Genomic DNA, 22,100 nt, shown 5'->3' with positions numbered 1-22,100 from the left:
ACTAATATACATGTTACAACACTGTTAAAAAATGTGAGACCTATGAGGGTAGTGAATTATGCCAATAAGCAATTTATATTGGGAGAGACGTAATTAAATTTTATTATTTAATTGAATATTTCCAATTAAAATAATAATAAATCTACATTTATATATTCATATATTGATTGGAAGGATTCTCACAATGGTCACTTCTTTCAATTAGATCCCCTTGGGGCTTGCTACTTGTTGGCGTGTTGGGGTAAACAAACTTGATGTGTTTTTTTTCATCTTGCAGTTGGAGTCTATGGAATAAGAAAGAAATTTGATAACTTGAAAAAAGTGGTAGCTTGACAAAAGTTGTAGAGAAAATATTACTCTCTCCTACCTTGAGAGAACTCATTGTCAATATCAACACCTATAAGTACCTTGTTGTGGAATATTATCAAAACTAATAGAAGGATATGAAAGAGTGTATTGTAAGAACCTTGAAAAACACGGCCACTGAAACTTAGAACATTGTTTGTAGGAAGAGAAAATTATGTTTCCTTTTTCCAAACATGTATGTTAGTATATTATAGTTCAATGAATATGTTTCTTATTATCATATATGGTTTCATACTTTAACAAAAAATTCACCAAGACTTCACAATGTTTTATTATTCAGTAAAATATTTGCCAAGATCTTACAAGATTCTATAATTCAGTGAAAGATTCTCCGTCACTGTATAAGATAATATAATCTGGTGAGGGATTCGCCAAAAAAATTATATATACATATTCTATTATTGATAAAATCGCCTCCCATTTTTCCTATGCATCATGGGGATTAGCCCATTTATTATACATATAAATTTAGGGTGGTTCTTAAAATTTTCCCTGTTGTGAGACTAAGTGTAATATTTGAAAATAATGAGGACAATAGAAAGTCTACATTCATAACTTGTCAATCATGATATAAGAACACAACAATAGTATAATTAGCAAGAGTATAAGAAAGAATCATATAGTTGAGACTAACTAACATATACACAACCAATAAGTGCTATAAATACACTGCAAATTAGTTCGCAATCAAATACTAGCATTAGCATTGAATGAAGAGTAGAGTTTCAAAGCAAACACACATGTTGCATAAAACAAATTAGTTCATAAACATGTAACTAGTATGTAAATACATATGCATACATAAATGGAATACTAGATAACTAATATAACCAATAGAGAAATGCACCGGAATCAGTGCATAGTGTGAAAAGATTATCATTAATGTTTTCACTCATTCAAATACATATAGCAAAAGCTCACCAAAACCTAATAGTGAGATGAGAACAGTTCATATCATCTCCAACACAACACTAGTCTCACAATCCACCACCTATGAGTTATCAAGAGTGAGTTCTGTCTACTCGTCAAGCACAAAATAGCAATATAATTACTAGCCTATCTTAAGTCATAAATATCCTCTTGATTGAGGAATGGGGTTACATTTATAGAAGTGGGAATGAATTTTTATCTCCCTCATTACCTTTCAATGCCCCATGGCTCTTCATCTTCTCTAGAACTCTTTAGACTTCATCATGGCCTTTATTATTCCCTTTTAGGTTTTTCCATGATTTTAATATTCATCACTAATGACAAGATAATATAGTTATATGAAAAAGAATTGGGAGAAATCATGGAGTAGAGATTTATATTATCAATATTAAAAATAGCTAAATAGATTACATTGAAAAGATCAACAATAAATAACTAGAGTAGAACTCGAAAAAACGGAGGTTAAAGATGAACTATTTAAGACACCTAACAGACAGCAGAATGAAATGTGATGCCATCTAATAGATAATGAGATTAATATCTCAGCATCCCTTAATAATCTCAAGTGTTACAACTAGGGGCACTTACAACACCTAATTTCTCTCTTTGAAATTAAAATGCATTTTTTTCCCAATGGATTTGTGAAAATATCTACAAGATGATCTTTGGAACAACAAAAAGCAAATAGTACGTTCGCATCATTGACAAGCTCATAAATGAAAATAAAATGTGTGTCAATGTTCTTTCTAATTTTGTTAAAAACATGATTTTTTGATAACAAAATTGTTTAATTTAAGTAGGAGTCCACTCCTTCCAAATAATTGAAATATCTTTCAATAATATTCTCAACCACATTGCTTGACAAGCTGCTGAATTTGCTACTACATATTCTTCCTCTGCATAGAATCTTGAAATGATTGATTTTTTTTGGATGCTCATGATATCGGATTGGTTCCAAGATGAAAAGCATAACCTTGGGTGCTTTTGAAATCATCTAAAATCCCTACATAATCATTGTCTGTATAACCTAAAGGTGAAAAATTTTCTAAATCTGTATAGAAGAAACCATAGCTTATGGTCCCTACAATATACATTAATATCCTTTTTGCGACCTTCCAATGATAAATATTTGGTGATTGCGTAAACCTGGAGACAAAAATTGTTGCAAACATGATATTTGGTCTAGTGGCAGTGAAATACAACAAACTACCAACTAGAATTTTATACAATGTGGGATCGAATCCTCGTGTTACAACATCTTTTCTCATCTTGCTGCCTTGAGAAATTTGTCTATCAATTGGTTTGTACTTGGTCGTTCTAAACCTTTAGATGATGTTAGTGGCATATTTTTATTGACCAAAAAAATTTCCATTAGAAGATTACTGAATTTCAATGCCTAAGAAGTATTTCATAACCCCTAGTTCAATCATATCAGACTCTATTTGCACCACTTCCTTAAAGTATTATAACATCACATTGTCTGTATAAATAAGGTCATCTACGAAAAGGCATAAAATAGGAATTTTACCTTCATGAGTTTGGTATACAAATTTCGCTCATGACCGCTTCTGCAAAAACCACTTTTGATGACATAGGTGTCGATGAGACTATTCCAAGCTTTTGGAGCTTGTTTCAAGCCATAAAATGATTTCTTCATTCTGTATGCCTTTTTTAGTTGTCCTAGAACTTGAAAACTAGGAGGCTTCTCTATATAAAATTCTTCTTGCAATATACCATTTAGGAATATTGATTTTACATGAAGCTGATAAACTTTCCATTTGTGTTGAGATGTTGTTGATAAAATGGTTCTGAGATTTTCTAATTGTGCTACTGGAGCAAAGGTTTCACCATAGTTGACACCAAACTTTTGTGAGAATCCTTTAGCAAGCAGCCTTGCCTTATTTTCCTCAGTTTCTCCTTTTTAATTCATCTTGGTCTTATATACCAATTTTAGACCAATTATTGTTTTGTCTCTTAGGAGATCAACTAATTCCCATGATTGGTTCTTTTCTATGGCAGCAATTTCTTGGTTCAGTGGATCAACCCAATTATTTTCTTTAAATTCTTCTTCAAAATGAGTTAGTTAAGATGAAAGAAATGTAAACATATTCTTCTGGTCAAAATCATGATCCTCCTCATATATTTCTCTTATGCTTCTTGTTTTTTTTATTGCTTCAAGATGTACCATTTTCAGAATGTTATGGCTTTTCTTAAAACTACAGTCTTGGTAGTTGTGGTGTATAAACTAGCCAATCTGAAGCTTCATTAACATGATTAGATCAAGATTTACTTTCAATAGATTTAACATCTCTCCTTACAAAAAATTCTTCGTAACTAGATTTTAAAGTATATAGGCCTTTAACTACTCACTATAGCCTATGAAAATGCATCTTTCACTCCTATCATCAAGCTTCTTTCTTATATTCTTAGGAAAATGTGCGAATGTTACTCATCCAAAAATTCTAAAGTGAGATACATTTACCTTTTTACAATCCCATGCTTTTTGAGGTATTCTATATTGGAGACTGTTTGTTGGAGATCTGTTGAGAACATATATTGTTTGTAAAATTGCTTCAGCCCAATAGTAATTTGACAACTTCTTCTCACAAAGCATAAATCTAGCCATGTTCATGATCGACTGGTTTTTCCTTTCTACTACTCCATTATAGTGTGCAGTATATCTTGTTGTGTTATGAATAATGATTATTTGTTGTTCACAAAATTCTTTGATGTCATTGGAGCTTTATTCTCCTCCTCTATCTAACCCAAGAACTTTTAAAGGATTTCCACTCTACCTTTTTTCTTATGCTTGAATTATTTGAACCTTGAGAATGTATTTGATTTATTTTTTGAGACAATATGCCCATATATTCCTGCTATAATCATCAATGAATGTCAAAAAATAAATACTACCACTAATGGACTATGTCTACATTGGGCCACATATATCTATATGGACTAGCTCTAAAGGCTCTTTTTCTCTAGAGGAAGATGTTGGAAACCTATATCTTTTATTCTTTGCTACGACACAGATTTCACAATTACAATATTTTCCATTCATAACAGGGAGACCAATGACCATTGAATGTTTCTAAAGCAAAGTTAAACTCTTGAATCCGATGTGGCTATACCTAGAATGCAATAGTCAAGAGTCATATATTCTTGACATTGTGGAAAAAATACTATGAGTGTATTTTAATTCTAAGAGTCAAGGGAAACATCCTATTCTTTGTTTTTTCAACATTTTCTATCAGTCGTCTATTGGAAAGTTTTTCATAGATATAACATGTGTTCCCTTGGAATATTACATCATAACCATGTTCCATAAATTAACCTGCACTAATGAGTTTATTCTTCAGATGTGGAATGCAATAAACATCATGTATACATTTGTTGATTATGTTGTATATGAATAGGGAAAATACGTTTTCCTTTAGCTTTAAAACATGAATGATCTCCAAGAGTAATCTTTTATTTTATGGAAACATCAAAATATGAAAGTATATTTTTGTTACCTGTCATATGATTGCTGCAACCACAACCCAACAACCAAAGGTCCTTGTTGTGAGTGTCGTCAGAAAGATGGTAGGAAAGAAACATTGTTTCAAACGATTCTCCTTAATTTTTGGAGAGATGGACACAACCTCTTTGTTGATCTCATTGTTTTTTTCTGCATTCATTTTCATAATGCCTAAATTTCTTGTAGTAATAATATTGAACATTAGATTTAGTCCATGTTGTGATTTTTGAGTTTGGTTTTATGGAGGTCTCCATTGGTATGGTCCATGATTCTGTTTTGATATGACCTTCCTCGACCTCCACCTTACTTATTGTCCCCTTCGTATCCTCTGCCCCTGCCTCTGACAAAATAGATTTTTTCTTTGGAAGTTTGGTCCATGGAATCTTATGCCAAGTTGATTTGTGTTTTGTCTACTATAATTGATCAAATCAATTTTTCTACTAATAAGGTTGTAAAAGGTTGGATTCAAGAATGGTTTTTACAATCATGTCATATTTCTTGGGCAGAATTCAAGGGAATTTTTCAACGATCTTCTGATCTGTAATGGTTTTTCCAATCAGTTTCATCTAATTGAGTATTCCCATGACTCTAGTCATGAACTGATCCAATTTCTCTGTGTCAGTCATCTTCACGATTTCAAGCTATGCTCTCAATGTCTCGAATTTAACTATCTTCACTATAGTATTACCTTGATATGCAAATTTCGAAATATTCCAATATTATTTTGTTGTTGATGCACTGATTATCTTATCATTGTTAGAGTCATCGATTGAGTTTTGTATTCAACATTTAGCTCTTCTCTCCTTCTTTCTTAGTTGTACAATGAAATTCCTCTAATCATTTTTCATGGCTGCTAATTGTTCTTGGGTCAAATCTACATAAACATTTGGCAGGGTATCCCAACATTCTCAAGCTTGCAAATAAGTCTTCATTCTTAAATACCAAAAATCGTAATCTTTTGCGAAACAAAGTTGGGGTCTCTGGCAAGGTGTTGGATGACGCCATTTATTCAAATGCGGATGTATGCACCTTTTTATAGTCTTCTTTCCAACGCAAAAGAAATATATTTAAAAAATGTAGTGCTTCCTGTTTAAATAACAAACTCCTCCTCTACCCCTATTTTTATAACTTTTTTTTAAAGGTTTATTTTAAATAAAAATAAATAATACAAAAGCCATATTTTTTAAAAAAATCACTTATAGAGAAAAGAAAATAATTTTGAAATGAGTCCCCTCTTTTTTAAATAGTACCACTTCATAAAAAAACCATTTTCAAATTGCATTAAAAATGGGTCTTTGTGAATATGAAGAAATGACCATCTTAATAAGACAAAATCTTCTTTTCAATAAAAATATAACTTTGAATGACGAACTTGAAATTTGTTATGGAACCAGCTCACAAAATAAAAGAAGAGATAGATCAGCGACTTCAAAATTATCCTCTGAGGGGGAAACCTCCTTTACATTACACAAATGGACAATTCTTGGATGATACAAATGAAAATACCTCCTTTCTATATATAGGAATCTAAGGGGTCACAATATAATGATAGGCTACATAATAATAATATGGTAAGGGCACAATAATAACACTAGTGGGATTCTATGGGGCACAATATGGGGACTATATGGGCGCAACCATACAATAAGGGAGTTGCACTAATAACAATAAGCGGCTACACTAGCATTATAGGGACCTAACATGTCCCTCTACTTCAAATAATTCTTGTCCTCAATGCTTGAGTAGTTTTGGATGCTTCTGTATAACATTATCATCCTTCCATGTGGAATATTTAATGGGTAAGTTATTCCACTCGATGAGATACTCTGAAATTGATTGATTTGATAGATGGAAGGTTCTTGATTCCATGACTACTTCAGGTTCCAATGCGATTTTTCCTTCCTTTCCAAGTCCTAGCAATATTGTTTGAAGTGGGAACTTATCACCTATAGCGTTCTTTAAGCATGAAACATAGAAAACTGGGTGCACTTTGGAAGATGCAGGAAGCTCCAATTTGTAAGCCATAGTACGAATATTTTGCAACACCGTGTAACGACCATAATACCTTGGTGATAATTTATTATCCTTATTAGCTTGCTTGAGGGACATTTGTTTGTATGGTTGTAGCTGTAAAAATACTTAGTCTCCTACATCAAAACTTCTTTCACTGCGATGTTGATATGAATGTTGTTTCTTTTGATTATGTGCCAAACTGAGGTTATCCTTTAGGAGTTGGGGAACTTGTTTTTGATGCTCGATGTGATATTCCACTACTTAAACCTTAGAATGATTGTCCAATACTTTTTTGAGATAAGGAGAATTAGATGATTTCATTGTTTAAACCTCTAGTGAACATAATTGTACAATTACACCTCGTTGTTATTTCTTTAGAAGTTTTGTCGTGCCATTAGAGATGATTATCTTCCCTACTCTCCTTGTGATCCCCCTTAATTCAATATCCTTTCCTTCCCAAAAAAATTCAAGAAAAGTTCTTGAAAATTGAAATCTATCGTCCCCAAAGACTGAAACCATTGGACACCTAGTACAACATGAACAACAACCATTGCAACGGAAAGCATTGGACTATTCAATACATATTGTCCCATGGATAGCTTAATATTATGGCATTTTCTAGAGATATTTATGGTTCCTCCATTTGCAACCATTACTTGACACTCTGGTGCTAGATATAGGAAGAAATTCAATTCCTTGGATATATTACAATGAATTAAATTATGGGTACTACCCAAATCAATTAACACTATTAACTTTTTCCTTTTCTATAGGTCCTTATACCTTGAGAGTTCGAGGAGTGGTAATTCTTGTCAATGCATTACAATAAATGGTCAGATTCATTTCTCCTTTCTCTACAGTTGGTTCCTGGTGTATATCCTCTTCTTTTGACGTTTCTTATTCCTTTTTTTCCTCCTCTTCCCCATCTATGTAAATTTACTTCTTCTCAAAACACTTAAGACCTTTAGTGTATTTGGTATCACAACTGTAACAAATCCCTTTTGGTCTTTTTTCATCCAATTTTTGTGGGGTCAACCTTGTAGGTTGTGGAAGGCTAGGATCAAGAACACTTCCATCTTTATAGTTATGAGTGGTAGGCTTCCTTGTTCCTATAATTTTTCTTTCAATTTTTCTTGCCGACCTAAATGTTTTCTCTTATAAATCAGGTTCCCAAAGGTGAACCTCATGTTAGATGTTATCCTTTAACGTCCCTATGAATACTTCAACCTTATCCTTCTCCGGAATATCATTTACCCTTATATTCAATTTTTGGAAGTCCTCAATGTGCTTTGCCATTGAACCCTTTTGTTTGAAATTTAGTAATTGGCTAAAGAAGGTGTTGCCCTTTATATCATCATAATGTGCTACCAATTCCTCTATGAAAAATCACCAGCTGACAAGTGGTTTAAGAGAACAAATCCCTATATACCATCAAAACTGATACATTTCTAAATATAAATATGCAATACATACCTCTTGTGTGTTTTTCACATTATGGAGATCAAATATTTCTCCATCTGTAGTATCCATGTTACACGATCCTTGCCATCAAAATTTCTCATATCAATCTTTGGAATATCGTAGGTCTTCAATCCAACATTAGATTTCATTAATCATGTTTAAAATTTATTTTTTGATGATTATGAGTTTCCTCTACTACCTTTTCGCCATCAGGATGCCTTTCTTGTAGCAACTTTGTGCCACCTTCCTTCAAACCTTCCATGTCTTTCTTCAAATATTACATTTTTCCTTTCAATGTTTCCTCTATACCATTGATATTATCTTCCATGTGATAGATAAAATCATTTATCTTAGCTTCGATCACATTCTTCAAATCATCAATCAAGTTTTTCTTACTCGTTGTTTTTATTTCCTTGATTCGAGTCATTCTTTTTCTTTCTTTTAGGAGCTTGAACGTGAAACGATTGTCACCATGTAATTTCAGAAATTGGAGATCTAAACTTTCATCCTGTGGTCACCCTCTAAGTCCTCTTTCCAACTCCACACATTTGATCAAGATTTGATTCTGCAAGAAAGAGTTGTGCCCAATCTACCACGATGACCTAATTACAGATTGGTTCACTAGATAAAACTTGTATGAAGTTCCACGTATTACTCCTTCAATCATCGACACTAAAAATAATACCCAATAAACCACATTCTGTCCTACTTATGTGAATTTTTATGAAATTTGAATCACATTTTCAGAGAGTGAGGTATGCCAATTTTCCCAAGGTCACCTGTTTGAGATGGAATTAAGGAGCAGGCACAAACCCTAAATTCCTTAGCGCATATCTTGAAAATATAGTGAGACATGATATGAAATTAGGAAAGAAGGTTCATCAATATTTTAGCTCAAATGGGTTTTAATTCATATTCTGAAGCTTTGTAGAAAAAATGTTATAATGTGAATTCCATGATGTTCTATGTGAAGGAGCGAAACCCTAGAATCCAAAGCTATGATAACAAATGTTCAACCAAGTCACAAAATAGATGAAGAGATAGATCAAGGATTTCAAAATTACCCTCTTCGAGGGGGAAACCTCCTTTCCATTACACAAATGAACAATTCTTGGATGATACAAATGAAAATAACTCCTTCCTATATAGGAGTCTAAGGTGTCACAATATAATTAGAGCCTCCATAACAATAATATTATAAGGGAACAACAATAACAATAGTGGGCTTTTGCAGGGCACAATATGGGGACTACATGGGAAAAAATAAAATTAGTGGGTTGCACTAATAAAAATAAGGGGCTACACTAGTAATATAGGGACCTAAAAAAGTTCCTCATGGAACCTCTGTTCACTTGAATTACACAAATGGAGTTGAGCCAAAGACTTAAAATTTCACCTGACTTAAAATTTTGTCTCATGGAGCGCATTGTGTATTTAATTTTCAACAGATTTGCAAACATGGTATGGTGGTGTTGCATTGCTAAAAACATGATCAATGCACTTGATCTTTATGGATGTGTGTGTTGATCATTCAAAAACGAATTAAAGAAAAAAATGTAAACTTCTCTCTACCTTCTATTTCACTTGAGGGAATGAATTTCTTCATTATATCACATGGCTTATTCGCAAAACCACCTTCACACAAATATCTTCTTCAAATAATGGAGGCTTCATATCCTGTTTTAATTCTTGGTCTCTCCTTCTCTATCTAGAGTTTGATGCGACGTGAAACGTTGATACCATGAGAAAGAATGGGGAGAAATCGTAGAGCAAAAATTTATCTTCTTAATATTCAAAGTATCTAAATAAATTACATTTAAAATGACAACAATAAATGACTGGAGTAGAGCTCCACTAAACTAAATTAAAAAATAAAGTGTCAATGACACCTAATAGATAACAAAATTAAATGTGATTACACCTAGTGAGATTAATATTTCAACATTATACAATAGTGCGGAATGCAACAAGATCATTGATGTTCTCATTACACCCAAGGTTTACTTTTGTCTCAAGTTAACTATTCAACAGTTGTCATTGATTTCAATCATGCGCTTATCTGTTGCTTAGAGGTATGCAACCAACAACTATCCCCCAACTTCAATCTTATACACACAAAACCAATTCTTAGGCTATAAGATGGACACACTTTACTATAATAAAAGAAGAAACAAACTTCAAAAATGAAAAATAATCAATATGATCAGTGTTGAGAGGGTGGTTAGTGTTCATCGCCTTGAAAAGTTGATTTTGTCTTGATACCAAGGCATGGCCATTATGGGGTTTATGCATATACTTCGATTGAAACCTTTGTTTTTCTTCTATAGATAAATATTGTCTCGTTTTGTCTCTCGAGGTTATGTTAGTGGGCCAATGAATTTTATCACATTATCACACTACAATAGTACAAATACTAACCCCTTAACCCTATGACATGCACTCGCAATTAGCTCATATTTGACGGCTTGCACATACTTTTCGTATTGCAGTATATAGTCACAACTTTTCTTTAATGGCATGCCTTAATGCCTTACATGGTCTTCAACACATGTGCTGCATTTAAGGAAGACTACCATCTCATTGTTATGAAAGTCTTTTTCTACTATCCCATTGGAATATGTAGTTCTCAATGCGTGATTATGTAGTAAGGCCTCATCACAAGGCTTGCATTACGATTTCATCGCTACATGTTTCCTTACTTTTCAATACTGGAACATTATAAAAATACCCACCACATAATTTATCACATGGTAGCCTTCAGTTGCTTATTTCATTAAACTTTGAATATTTTTCAACCTCAATGTAGATCATAACATTTTTCCATGCCTTATTTTTTTGCAAAACATTGTATTGTCTTTGTTCTCTTTTCATGCCTTGGTATTATGTAATAGTGCACCTCCATGCAATATCAAGGAACATGATTGTAGTCTTTCGCTACTAATATACCTTTCATGACCCTTCATGCATTGGTAGCATCACTTCTATCATTCAGCAAAGGGATATAATGGAATCATTACAACAATTGTGATAATTTTTATGACAATGTTTAATGTCATTTTCATGCAACTTTTGACAGATTGTATTTCCAATATATGTCACACTGTATTATTCACTTCTTATGTTGTTTTGGCACTAGTGTTTTACATAAACTTTCAATAATTTTCAATGCTACTTTTAAACTTCCGATCAATCCTTGATCAAGCAACTTTCAAATGTTGCCTCTTCTCCTTTTAAGTGCAGTTTTAAATAATGGTTTTCATTAATGCCAATGAATTATCCTTTATCACCACTACTACATAAAGGGGGGTTTTAAGAAAATATTTGAGAGAATTTTTGGGCGAATTGTATTAACTTGAGACAAAAAAAACTTCTGTGTTGTCCTAAATATTCTATTTAAGTGAGTGTCCTAAATATATATAATATAAATAAAAATAAATAAATTAAAAATAAATGACAAAATCGTTGATTAATTCATGTTAGGGCATAGTGGAATCGAACCACCAACCTACTTCTCGTAAGGTAGTTTCTCTTCCATTGAGCTAGCACACTTTAAATAATTATGTGAAGATTTAGGGAAATCCTTAAAATTATATATATGGGCATTCATTTAAAAACAAATCTGTGACGAATGATCTATAATCTTTATAAAAACTAAAATCATGTAGATCCTATTTTTAACTTACTAAAATAACTCAAGGGAGTTAGGTGAATGCCACACCATGAAACATGAACCACACAACTTGTGGATTCCATTCAACGTACTGCTATAATGCCATATTATTAGCACAAGGATGAATTTGAGCATGAGAGGACCAATAATACCAATCATCCACAAAACCTACTTCCAACCTTGTTTCCATATTGCCAACATACTATATGTTGCAGGTGAATGAAATTTTCCTAATCACCCAAGATATTGATTTAAATTTCACTTCTTACATAATAATTGCAACCTAAATTTCAACCCATTTACAATGACGTATCTATATTAAAACAAATCTAATATAGTCCATCCAGACATTGATTTAAAATGCCCATCTCACACAATAATTCAAGGTAAGAAAAGAATTGCCCTAAAGTAAGAGGGAGATTTTCCAAGGAGGCAATGGAAAACCTTCCTAAGTACCCCTAGGGTTCAACTTTTTTAAAAAACTTTGTAACATTTGAAGTCTCATAAAAAGTAATATTAAAATATACTATTAATTTGAAAACATAAATTATCATTACAAATTTCAGAGATAGAATTTGTAGCGAAGGTCTAACTCAATGCGACAAAAGTGGATATCGAATTGGAATATTAAACCAATATGTCAAATAAAGGCATCATAAATCAAGAACAGCTAAAGAGAAACAATCCTCCCAAAATAACCGATAAAGTAGTGATATTAGCAAGTGGATCTATGGTCAAGGGATGTATGCATTATCATTCATTGTCCTTGAAAGGTAACTAGGTCCTCTCAAGCTCACATAGAGTATATTTGATATAAATACAAGAATTTGGAATTATATATGCGTATTACAGGTCAATTGTGAACATGATACAATCAATCTCTACATAAAATATATTAGAGAAACGATCACTACTTTGTCTACCAAGTTCGATCACTACAAGGTATATCTTTGTGCCATATTTCAGAAATATGAATACTTCAAATAAAACCTATACTCCACAAATAAAAAATAACACTTGGTAATTAGATATGCATGTTATAGGTAAATTGTGAACATGATACAATCAATCTATACATTTAATATATAAAATATCAGATCACGACTCTGTCTACCAAGTTCAATCACTACAAGATAGATCTCTGTGTCAGATTTCAAAAATATGAATATGAAAAATAAAACCTACACTCTGCAAATAAAAAATAACACTTACACAACTAATCTATGGATTCAATATCTCATAAGAAAGGTTACTAATCTATATGTTGAGTTTATTCATAATAAGGAAAATAATTGTGTTATCTAAAACATAATAGATATAAATCAGATCTTTATCCTATAAACTAAATATGACCATAACTTGATCGACACACACATTCAACACAACACAAAGTTATTGAAATATTCATGGAAAGGTAGTGAAACAAAAAATAATATGAAAAAATCATCATCTCTTCCAAAAGGAGTGTCATTATTGAGCAATAGTACTTCAATTAACAATGCAATGTTAGGGACTCCTCAAATTATATTCTCCCATCTCACTAGTTTTTCTCAATCTTCAAATATCCAAATTGAAATAAATGTGAGTAGAGTGAAAGCTATTGTTCAAGTCATTTGACAGTTGGGAGGCCAATCACATTCTCAAAAAGATGACATATAGACCCAAATGGATGATCAAGCAATTCAAGCCACCCATTAATTGAATTGTAATTGGATTTGATAATCAAAATTAAGAAAAAGAAAATGAAATATTGCAATGGCCCTAACTACCCAACAAACCACCCAATCACATTCTCAAAACAAATGATATATAGAGCCAAATGGATGATCAAGCAATTCAAGCCACCCATTAATTGAATTGTAATTGGATTTGATAATCAAAATTAACAAAAACAAAATGAAATATTGCAATGGCTCTAACTTCCCAACAAACCACCAAATGATAGTTAGAAAATGACCTCCAAGTCCTAGAAATATATAAAGTTTAGATATAGGAGGAGCATAGGGAAATGATAATAGGAATTCACATCTAGAAAATGGGTACAACATGAAGGTTGCTATCACATGAGGATGCAAACCAAAACAATGATATTTCTACCAAAACTAGGGTTCATTACATAATCTTTAAGGTCTTTTTATTATCCTTCTCTCAATTTATACTCGAGAGACAATCAATCCACTAAATTCCCTGTCTACTTATATGATGAGCACGAAAGCAATACAACTACCTTTTCCTCCAACTCTAAGTAAGGCATCTAACCAAATCAAAACCTTCTCTTCTTACATCCATGGTCCATATAAATAAGCATACTATTGTCCAGACACTTTTGAAGATAAACAAGAACATACCTCGAACACGTGGGAAGAAAAAGGAATACCAACACCCTCAAAACATGCTACACTAAATAAAATTGATGTTGTAATAGCCCCTACAAGGGAATCCCCCCACAAATGATTTCATAGCAAGGATACACTTCCAAGTTCCATGTATTCAAATCAATCAAACCAAGCGCTCTCTCATTATTAGGAAATAAACCCTCTCTCCACCATAATTTTACCATAAATAGGAATGTGAGATCTATTCCAAAGACCAACATTGTGCTTAACTAGGAAAACTAACGTGAAACATAATACATCCTCCCAACCACTCTTAATTACGAGAAAATTATATCACTATGTTATTGGACATGATTCTTAGCTTGAAAGTGTTGCAAACACCAATCCCACCTAGCAAAAATTGAAAGCCTCACTCAAAATAATTCCAAGTTGCAAGAACTTATTTCCTATACCCCTCTGATATAATAGCAACTCCATGCATCACAAGATTCAATTAACATTCATTATTCACCTTTATTTTAGATCACAACATGTTCTTGCAAATATGAATCAGATTTTGTAATTGATTATGCACAATGTTATGCTTACATACCTCTATTTCATTCAAGGCATATTCCACTCTTAATTGATTTTCCTTCAACTTTGTCTTTATTTGTGCTCCGACATGTCAACAATTATGAACACTACCATATTCCCTCCATTCTTACTTTAGACACGTATACGTTGAAATGAAATCACCAACATCCATAAACTAGATTCGCATTGCTATAATGCCAATAAAAAGGAATTGTTACGAATAGCTACCATTAATTCAACCATGCCAAACTTTACCTGGATAACAACAACTCCACCAAAAACCTTGGTAATTCTTTCATTCAATTTTTATTTTTCATAGTCTTTTTTTGCAACCTACAAAGCAAGTGAGAATGATAGCATTGGTGAAAACCTTTGATAAAATAGGTTGATAGGGAAGTTAACTATCAAGTCAAACATATTCTTATATTAAAGAAACCTTAAGTTATTTAAATTTAATATCTATAATTATTGTTGCATGTTCCTTCAGAGGCACATATATTCAAATTATAAACCATTCATCAAAATTTTAGCTTTATACACTCTTGTCTTGAAAAATCACAAGTCAAATTTGAGATTAATACCATCATCATGAATTATATAATGAGGAGATCCCTCCACACAATGTGATGGTCACTTTACAATATATGATGGATATAAAAAAAAAACAAGACAATAATTTCAAGCTTCCATTTGGATAAATCAACATATTTTTAAGTTATAGAGAACTAACACCCCTCAATCAAGCTTCTAATTTGAGACACCCTTTTATTAACAACTTCCTAAGTGCTCCCATGACCAACTATCATTGTTGAATCCTTGGTAAGTACCACCTTTGTAGCAATACTCACAACCTTACTTCAAACCTTATCCACGGGTAAATCCAACTTCATCCATGATAATAGTGCCTGCACAGAGAAAGAATAAGCAAAACAATATCTACATAAGGTGTTAGAAATTCGTGACTATAGAAATGATGGAGACATATTATCCTCAATACCTCTCACTTAGTGATAATTTATCCTATTAACATGAAAAGTTGAGCTTGCAGAGAAAACCCATTACCAAATAAATATTGTTTCCATGAAAAACGATATAAGACTACTTATATACTATTGAAGCCTCAGATTTCTGTTGCTCCAACATGGGGGATAACCGCCTGGTCCAAACCTTAGAAAGCAACTCCTTTTCCATTTGGTATGGTGGCTCCCACTGGGGATGATGGGACCAATTTACCAATGTGTATTTGAAAATGATGATGGGTGGTTTTCAAGTGATTGAAATAAGAATACTGATAACTAAATGACCTATTCTGACATGCAAATCTCTAATTAACTTAATCTAATATAAACTCGGGGTATTCTATGTGATATGCGATATGAAAAAGATATTTGTTTGATACGTGGTAATAGAGATCATTCATGTCTTAAATAGAGATGATAACATGTAAATATAATTTCTCTGACTAAATAGTTAGTTAAAGAAATGTGGAATTTACATCGCATATATTTAATTATCATATACGAAAATAAACAATTTCAACTAAGTATTCTACAATAGTGCAATTAACACATAACAGAAAGAGAATACTCCATATATAATTCATGAAACAAAATGTTATCACTAATTTAATAAAACAGAACTGATCATACAAGATAAGACTACCATATGTGTGAGGTTTTTCTCATTTGACTAGTGACATAGATCAGTTCCTTTCTTCAATCAAATTATTCTCCAAGAATACATAAGTGCATCAACAATAGAAAGTAGTTTGATATTCAAAAGTAATGACCATGTTCCAAGATTTCATCAAGGCATCTAAAAACTTACAAAAGTGCATTCTTTGCAAATGTTTTTGACAAAATTGTGGACCCTTCTCTAAATGCATGAGAAGGGTATAAATACTATATAACTAAAGTTTAAAAATAGATTATAAAAAATGTCTGAGGAGGTTTCAAACAACCTTCATCGTAAATTGAAACTAACTCTAAAAGTAAAATAGATTTGATGACTCGAGGCTTTGAAAATGTCTTGTTTTCTGTCAACTTTTGCTTGAGGTCGCATATGTCAGATATTGGTTTTACTTGAGAAGGTGGTCCGAATTGAATTTTTACATGTCCTACAAAGATGGCATCTATAGGAGGTGGCAACATTCTTTCCATTGAATTGAGTGAACAACTTAGTGTCATAATTTGGCTGTAAGGTTTGCCAAGAAATTGCCAATATGCCTCCCAATCAATCTTTGATAATTTCATGATTGCCTCTCTTTGGATTTTCATCTTTTCTTTCTAGTTTTTATCGAAGTCTTTCATATCTGGTAGTAACTTTAGATCACCTTTTTTTATCATGTTGGTGGTGTCAAAAGTATGATGGACTTCCTTTACTATATTATTTGCCACAACTACTGCTCTTATTACTGCCAATTCTGCTTACTTAATCTGTGCATCCCAATCTATGAATAATATCTCCTTGTGTGTTTCTTCAATCTCTGGTAGATTAGCACTTCTTCCTTCTTCAGATTCTTTCCATTCAATACAGTCAAAGATTGCCTTATCTATTAATTGGTCGCTGATATTCAAATAAGGGGTGATATGGGACATTTTTTGGTAGAATAGATCTTGTTGTTTTGACAGAATGGAGTTTACCTCCAATGCCTCTTTGATGAACTTATCAACATTGGGGACATCTTTATATTTCACCATAATCTCTTGCAACTCTTAGATTTTCATATTCTTTGCTGAGATATCTGCTTCGTGGCTTATCCTAAGTACTTCCATACTTTACTGCAATTGGACTATCTGGTCTATGGGTTTCTTGTTTACATTTTTTTTCTAGATTTCCAACTGTTGTTCAAGCTCTGCTATCCTTTATTCTATTTCTCACAACAAAATAGATACTTCAGTGGCTTTATCAATGGTGGTGGTAGCATATGTCCCTGAAAATTGTGACAACCTAGTTAAATTTTTAGTTGGATTTGAAGAAATATCCTTCAAGACTATATCCATTGGTTCATTCCCTGGTGGTATTTTAGGTGTTTGCACTCTCCTCCTCTTCCTCTTTCTTTGTTGAGAGTGGGATCCCCAAGAGCCGTTTTGGGTTTAAAAGGCCATGTTAAGTCAATTTTTGTAATATAGTTTTAAAGACTCTGCATTTTGTGGTCATGGAACATGAAGGTGTTGTGTCAAAAAGAGTAGTTCGCCCTTAGTTTTGTAAAGTAAAGTCGGTTGTAAGAGACCTACCCATGGTTTGCGGACCATGGGATTGTATAAAAAGAGCTAAGTTGTAAGTACTAAGGGCAATCATGAATATAATGGAAGATTGTGTAATAATGTGATAGCTCAGAAGAAGAAGTCTAATTCTTTGGTCGTAGCATAGGTAGAGGCTTTGCAGTTGAGTGCGTAAAGGCCTAGGGTAGATGTGCACAACTGAGTGCGTGGACGCTACAGTTGTGTGTGCAGGGTGAACAAAGTCTGTAAACACTTGGAGGATATTAATAAAATGAGTTACTCTACAATTTCTATGTCTTTGTTCTGTTGTTGCATTTGGATATTTTATGTGTGAATTTCCTTTATTATTCTTATATGATATGCGAATGAATGTAGTTACATTGAATAATTGAACGAAGTTACGAATATCTACTTACACAGTGTTAAATTTCAGTATTTGACGAGATAAGAAAATCACTTAGGATAATTGGGGAATCTACATGGCACACTTCCATAGCAGTGTGAAAGTACTTGACCTACAGGTTACAGTTGTGTGAAGGTCGATCGTATACTATCACAAAGGTATTGAAGGTGGGAATAGAGGGTTGTTCTTGCAAGCCCTAGAGCGAAGCCACCTGCGTGAAGGCACGGATAAAGGGAATCAAACAACATCACAACCATCTCTGGGTGTAAAAACATGGTTCCAACATCCCCCATACTGCTTCGGGTGAGACTTTAGTCTGCGCTCCACAAGCTGATGCTGAAAAGGCCACTAGTGTACATATTTGTTTGGCTAATTAATGTTGAATCTGGGTCAGGCCCCGTCAAGCCAAAAAATGGTTTTGTTGCTGGGACCAAAATCTGCATAAGAGATGTGCAATGTCATATCACTAGAATCCAACTAAGAAGGATATTGGAGACTGGTTGGATAGAAAGATCCACGAATTTGTGGTGCAAGAGAACAGAAACTCGTGACTGACAAAGGAATAGTGGTTGGACAGATACCTATATACAAATATCTACGAGATATTTTTCTGCTTCTTCCCTATTGAGCTATACAAGTGGATCACGAAGCTAGTAGATAGCCAAGGAAGGTGGAAACTTGACGGTCCTATTGTGTGGACCTTGGAGCTAGTGCGAAGGTTGGAAGCATTGGAGGATAAGGTTGCCCACGTTGTCGATCATTGGATTGATTTCGTCATAGGAGGATTTGTGATTGAATTTGCGGTTGACACCTCAGTCAACTACAATGAGGCAGAGCAGTGCCTTTTAAAAGGACCGCGAGGCAAGTACATAAAATCTTTGAATACCTGGATTAAAATGCTATTGTGTGAAAAATGGGTCATGCAGCCACCTTGATGTTGAGGACTACACGAAGCATAAAAACTTACAGGAACGAAGGAAAAAGGGTCTAGAGTATAGCCCCTTGATTTCCCTTGATTTGAAGAAGGGATAGCGAAGGTTTCTTCGTAAAGTGCTATTCAGTTAATAAGATAAGGATTCCTGTGAATACCACTGCCTCCCACACCACCTCTGACTTCACCACCCTCACCACCAACTTCACCCATACCACCTCCACCTCCACCGTGGTTCAGTATGGCGAATACAGTGAAATTTCCTTTGTTCAAAGGCTTGGGAAATGAGGACCCGAACCAATTCTAGTTCATTGTGAGGGTTGTATGGGAAGCTCAAGGTGTTACAGATTATCATATAAAGAAGGCGACACTGGTTACTACTCTGTAGATTGCGTGCTAACCTGGTATATTAAGTACTCTAACGATAACGTGAATGCTAGAGTGGCAGACATCCAGGCATCACTAAATAGGGAATTTAGTAGGCCTAAATTTGATGCACAATTGATTATGGGATTCAAAAAAATCGTGATGCAGCCAAGTGAGATGCCTTGGGAACTAGATCAAAGGTTGACATGTACAATCAGCGAAGCCAACATGAATTTGATAGATGGACAACATCGCGAGTGGTTTGTAGCTTCACTACTACCACACTTAACGAGTGAGTTGTCGCAGTAGAATATAACAACTCAGGCAAAGGCCTTGGAGATTTCATGAGGCCATATAAAACCCCGATGCAAGATTCAAACCTAGGGGTTCAACAGATCCACGCATAATTGAATAACCTATGCCTTGAGATGCAAAGTCTGAAGCAGGATAGGACGGCTCGAGTAGAGGTGCACGAGAAGGTATGGTGCTTGAAATGCAAGAGTTAGGGCATGACAAGGACCATTGCCTAGTCTTTGTGAACTATATCATAGGAGTGGGACTGATGCCTCTAAGGCCTGAGTCTTAAGCAGGACCTAGCATGGGGCCTACATTATGGTGTGCTATCTGTCAAGTAGCTGGAAAACATGTCATGAATAACTCTCACTTGCTACAGAAGTTTGTAGAGACACCGCAACAACTGTTCTAAAAATTTTATAGGTCAATAGGGCATGATGAGCGTACTTGCAGGAGCTATGAACTAATGATGGATAGAACTCCTACTTGCAAGGTTCAGGCTGAAACGTGACCCCTTGACCAGAGTGCATGGATGGGGTGGACATGATTTTAGGGGCGCTGAAGAGGCCGAGGTAGAGGAGGACCTGGTAGAGGTCGAGGATAGTTGATTTGCTACAATTGCGGAGGACCAGGACACTATGCCCATGACTTCACTAATCCAACGCATCTGTAATGCAAGTATTACACACTATTTGATCATGAAACGGAAGACTGTCCTATGCTGATAGCTAGGATACATGACAAAGGGGTACTACCACCTCTTCTGATTCAGAACCTGTAGATGATGAGGTTTGGGCCACGCGAGGAAGATCTAAATGTAAATATAGTGCTCAGAAGGGGAATTGAGATAGGAGATGACAAGGGGAAACAACAAGAAGACAGACATGGGTTCGCAAAGCCTCAGCAAAGGAGGCTGAGCTTGATTTGGAGCATGCACGTGAAACCTTCATGGAAGCTAGGAAGAGCTTTGTTGAGGCCTCCACCTAAGGAAGCAAGGATAAGCCTGAGTAGGAGATGGACCCCTCTATGATCATATCTTTCTTGGAGACCTGTATGAAGTTACTGCGCGGCAATAAGGCTGTGTAAGGGTTACAAAAACTCATCAATAGATGTGTTGGAACCGCGCTAGGAGAACCGTGCGTAGTACAAAAGATTGGAAAGCATAAAACAAGGATAGGACAGGAGATGAGACTGACCGCATAGATAGGAGAGTATGAGATGGATCAGGTCATTTTGGACCCACGGTCAGATTTGAATGTCCTACCATAGCAGGCTTGGGATAGAATGGGGATACCTACACTGCAATGGTGTCTGATTCAGCTAAGGATGGCGAATCAACAGAAGATCATCCCCATGGAGCGGCTGTAGGGGGTGACCGTGGATATTGAGGGAGCGAGCGCACTGGCTGATTTTGATGTAATAGAGATAGTGGATGACAGTAATCCCTATCCTGTGCTCCTGGGAATTTCCTGGGCTACTGATATGAATGGGGTAATCAATCTGAAGAAGTGAAATATGATCTTTGAGAAGAAATCATTGCGTGTAATAGCACCCCTTGATCCTGTTGAAGGATCGCAATATACTAAACCTGTCTGTGATTATGAGAGTGATTACGACCTAGACTATATCTATAAGATAACAATGCGAGACCAATATTGGGTGAACCCCACCATGAATGGATGGATCACATGGAATCACGAGAGTTCCTGCACTTCAGACTTCGATGAAGAAATAAAACACTGGAAGAATCGGTTACATGAAGTAACTACACTGAATTGCAACATGATGACCCAGTCACTGTGCTGTGTGTCGTTGGAGGTAAGGAATATGCCTACTTATGATGGTCTAAATGAGGTAGATATCTTTTTGGATGCATTTGAAAGAGAGGTACTAGAAAAGTAGTGCTTCCAGGCATTGGACAGGGCACTGCTTTTCTACCCCCGCAAGATGCTAGGGTATGCACAGGGAAAGCTTTTATGATTAGCGTGAATGTAGTAGGATGATGAGAAC

This window comes from Pinus tabuliformis, chromosome 2_2 (genome assembly GCF_031772625.1).
Source record: "Pinus tabuliformis cultivar Carrire ecotype Pingquan chromosome 2_2, CPIR1, whole genome shotgun sequence".
NCBI lineage: Eukaryota > Viridiplantae > Streptophyta > Pinopsida > Pinales > Pinaceae > Pinus > Pinus tabuliformis.
The sequence above is the reverse complement of the archived record's forward strand: the minus strand, read 5'-3'. Positions refer to the sequence as shown.